This window comes from Penaeus vannamei, chromosome 36 (assembly GCF_042767895.1).
Source record: "Penaeus vannamei isolate JL-2024 chromosome 36, ASM4276789v1, whole genome shotgun sequence".
In the NCBI taxonomy this organism is placed as follows: domain Eukaryota; kingdom Metazoa; phylum Arthropoda; class Malacostraca; order Decapoda; family Penaeidae; genus Penaeus; species Penaeus vannamei.
The window spans coordinates 5,289,180-5,294,179 of NC_091584.1; positions in this window are offsets into that span (position 1 = coordinate 5,289,180).

A 5,000-nucleotide genomic window follows, 5' to 3' on the forward strand; every position below is an offset into this window, starting at 1 on the left:
CCATTATGCCTCCTCTCTTTTATTCTTTCCTTCTATTCTTTCCTCCTATTCTAGAACGAACTTCAAAGGGCATTCTTTCGTCTCTAATTGTTTTCTCATTCTTTCCATTATGCTTCCTCTCTTTTATTCTTTCCTCCTATTCTTTCCTCCTATTCTAGAACGAACATCAAAGAGCATCTTGTTTCACATTGTGTTTTCTCATTCTTTCCATTATTCTTCCTCTCTTTTATTCTTTCCTCCTATTCTTTCCTCCTATTCTAGAACCAACTTCAAAAGGCATTTTGTTTCACATTGTGTTTTCTCATTCTTTCCATTATTCTTCCTCTCTTTTATTCTTTCCCTCTATTCTTTCCTCCTATTCTAGAACGAACTTCAAAGAGCATCTTGTTTCATATTGTGTTTTCTCATTCTTTCCGTTATTCTTCCTCTCTTTTATTCTTTCCTTCTATTCTTTCCTCCTATTCTAGAACCAACTTCAAAGAGCATCTTGTTTCATATTGTGTTTTCTCATTCTTTCCATTATTCTTCCCCTCTTTTATTCTTTCCTCCTATTCTTTCCTCCTATTCTAGAACGAACTTCAAAGAGCATCTTGTTTCATATTGTGTTTTCTCATTCTTTCCATTATTCTTCCTCTCTTTTATTCTTTCCTCCTATTCTTTCCTCCTATTCCAGAACGAACTTCAAAGAGCATCTTGTTTCATATTGTGTTTTCTCATTCTTTCCATTATTCTTCCTCTCTTTTATTCTTTCCTCCTATTCTTTCCTCCTATTCCAGAACGAACCTCAAAGGGCATCTTGTTTCATATTGTGTTTTCTCATTCTTTCCATTACGCTTCCTCTCTTTTATTCTTTCCTCCTATTCTCCTATTCTAGAACGAACATCAAAAGGCATTTTGTTTCACATTGTGTTTTCTCATTCTTTCCACTATTCTTCCTCTCTTTTATTCTTTCCTTCTATTCTTTCCTCCTATTCTAGAACGAACTTCAAAGAGCATCTTGTTTCATATTGTGTTTTCTCATTCTTTCCATTATGCCTCCTCTCTTTTATTCTTTCCTCCTATTCTTTCCTCCTATTCTAGAACGAACCTCAAAGAGCATCTTGTTTCATATTGTGTTTTCTCATTCTTTCCACTATTCTTCCTCTCTTTTATTCTTTCCTCCTATTCTTTCCTCCTATTCTAGAACGAACATCAAAGGACATCTTGTTTCATATTGTGTTTTCTCATTCTTTCGTCTCTAATTGTTTTCTCATTCTTTCCACTATTCTTCCTCTCTTTTATTCTTTCCTCCTATTCTTTCCTCCTATTCTAGAACCAACTTCAAAGAGCATTTTGTTATTTTGTTTCATGTGAATTAATTTTATTGTCAAAGTACACATCAAAAGGAACAGCGCTATGGGTATGTTGCCATGGAGAGCATTTTGACTTTTCATTTCATAGAATATTGCATAAAGTAACATTATAATGATAATAATGATGATGATAATGATTATGATAATGATAATAATAATAATAATAATAATAATAATAATAATAATAATAATGATAATGATAACAGCAATAATAATAATGATATTATTATTATCATTGTTATTATTGTTATTATTTTTTTTATTATCATTATCATTATCATCATTATTTTTTATTATTATTATTGTTATTATCATTATCATCATTATCATCATCATAATTAATTATGATGATATTGATAACAAGATAATGATAATGAAAATAGTAATGATAATGATAATAATAATAATAACAATAATAATGATAACAATAATAGTAAAATGATGATAATAATAATGATAATGATAATGATAATAATAATGATAATAATAATAATAATAATAAGAGTAATAATAATAAAGATAATGATAATAATAATGATAATAATAGTAATAATAATAATAATAATAATAATAATAATAATAATAATAACAGTAACGATAACAATTATGATGATAATAGCGATAATAATAATGATAATCATTGTCATAACAATAATGATAATAATAATAATAATAATAATGGTAATGATAATAATGATGATAATAATAATGATAATAATGTTAATGATAATAATTATAACAATAATGATAATGATTATAATAACAATAATGATAATAAATGTAATGGTAATAGTAATGATAATGATAATAATAAAGATATAAAAATCATGATAATGATAACAATACCAATAATAATAATAATAACAATAATAAGGATAATAATAATAGCAATGATGATAATGATTATAGTAACAATAATGATAATAATAATAATATAAGGATGAAACTCACAATATATAGAATTCGTAAATACATATAATAACCGATTTCGAAATACTAATATTTTCCTTTCCTTTTCTTCTCTTCTCTTTTCTTTTCTTTTCTTTTCTTTTCTTTCTTTTTTTCCCTTCTTTTCTTTTCTTTTCGTCTCTTCTCTTTTCTTTTCTTTTCTTTACTTTTCTTATTTCTTATTTCTTGTTCTTCTCCGCATTCTTCTCTTACTCCCCTTCCTCCCCCTCCCCCTCTTCTTCTTTTTTCCTCTCCCTCTTCCTCCTTCTTGTTCTTTTTTCCCTTCTTCTCTTCCTCTTTCTCTTTTTTCTCTTTCTTTCATCCACTTCCAGGTTTTTCACAACTATTGCCATAAGGATATCTTTATGAGGGAATTTTACCTCATTCGTTTTATGAGGTGAAATATTGAAAAAAAATGAGGTAAAAAAAAATGTTTTTCAAAGACTGGGATGAGAAGATTAGAAATCGTCTAATTTGTGTTTGTTTCTTTCTTTCTTTCTTTCCTTCTGTTGGCGTTATTCTTTTTTTCTTTCTTTCTTTCTTTCTTTTATCTAATCGTCTAATTCGTGTTTGTTTCTTTCTTTCTTTCTTTCTATTGGCGTTATTCTTTTTTTATTCTTTTTTATTTTGTCTCGTGAATGTATTTGTTTTGGTTCATGCACTGGACTTATTTTCATATTCTTTTCATTGTTATTATATATTTCTGTTTCTGTTTCCTCCTCCTTCCCCTTACTCTTTATTTATCTATCTTTCTCCATTTGTCTTCTTCTTCTCCTTCTGTTTCTTCATTTCATTCTTATGCTTATTTTTATTCTGCTACTACTATTTCATCCTATTATTCTTATCCCCCTTTATCATCATTATTTTTCATTATCATCGCTATTCCTCCTCTTCCTTCTTCTTTTTCCTCTTCTTCCTCATCCTTCTTCCCCTCCTCCTTCTGCTTTTTTTATTATTCTTTTCACAGGTGGATATTTACACCTCTATAACCCACATTAATTAAGTTTCTACTAAAATTACAATACCCAGATTTTTCCCACGGTGCACACTTGTATAATTCATATGATATGACTCTATTGTAATAGCTATTACTATTTTAGAACTTTATTTAATCATTTCATTTAATAACAAAGGCGTGATGAGCATGCTGTCGAAAACCTGTTGATTTTTTGCAACTTTCGAAATGCTCCGTTTTCTATCTTCCAGCTGCGAGTATCCGTTTTCTTTGATGACGTCTGGAAAGCTTTACAATTTTATTTCTCTCTCTCTCTCTCTCTCTCTCTCTCTCTCTCTCTCTCTCTCTCTCTCTCTCTCTCTCTCTCTCTCTCTCTCTCTCTCTCTCTCTGTGTGTGTGTGTGTGTGTGTGTGTGTGTGTGTGTGTGTCTGTCTGTCTGTCTGTCTGTCTGTCTGTCTGTCTGTCTGTCTCTCTCTCTCTCTCTCTCTCTCTCTCTCTCTCTCTCTCTCTCTCTCTCTCTCTCTCTCTCTCTCTCTCTCTCTCTCTCTCTGTCTGTCTCTCTTACTCACTCTCTTTCTCCCTCTATTCCTCTATTTATCTATCTATCTGTCTGACCGTTTATCTATTTATCTAATCATTTATCCATCTATATACCCATCCATCTATATATCCCTCTCCTACCCTTTTCCTTCAATCCTTTATATCTCCATCTACCTATCTATAGCTATCTCTTTCACCGATATAGCTTAATATAACATTACGTGTCGCAAAACTTTATAGGTATTCTTCATATCATTTACACCTACTTTGTTTTTGTTTTTTATTGAAATTTGATTTTAACACGGATGCAGAGCGCTGTATTTCACCATGGTTACAGAACTGCCTTTGATGTAAGAGAGAGAGAGAGAGAGAGAGAGAGAGAGAGAGAGAGAGAGAGAGAGAGAGAGAGAGAGAGAGAGAGAGAGAAAGAAAGAGAGAGAGAGAGAGAGAGAGAGAAAGAACGAAAGTGGGAGAGAGATAAAGAAATATAGAAAGACGAGTGAAAGAGAGGAACCGCGAAAGAAAAAGAGAGAGCGGGATAGCAACATAGTACGACTTATACCAAGGAACGTATAGCTAGGTAGGTCCACTTTCATTTCGCCAATTAAACCCAAAAATGAATTTGACTTTCTTTTCCCCTGTATTATTCTGATGGCTGTTAATGGTATGGAACTCTTTGATAGCATAAAAAAGGGGGATTTTGGTTTTACTTCCAATAATTATGACAATAACGACTAGAGCATGCAAATAATCATGTATCTAGCTATATCTAGTATCTCACAGCACTCTCATTGGCTAAACAAGGTGACAACATTAGCTCCGCCCCCTTTCTTAACCTCAACAATTTGCGTGATATTTAATGATTTCCTGTACACTTTCCTTGAAAATGATTCAGTAATAACAATGCCCAAAAAGAAAACGAAAAAACAAAAAAATCAAGAAAAAGAAATAAAACTAATCAATATTTCCAATGAATAAAGATGATGGGGCGGGGTTTAGCTTAATGTTGCCGACTAGTATTTTCATTAAGATGGAGTGTTCATACCTATGTATAGGTACCTTGCCTATACTATAGTTGTATCCGACTTATGCTTTAGCTATGTTATGTGCCGCGTACAGAGGCGGGGCTTCCATGGTGGCGCGGGGGGGGGGGGGTTACCTGCCCCCCCTACAATCTGATTATTCACCCTGTGTGCCTCCCCAAT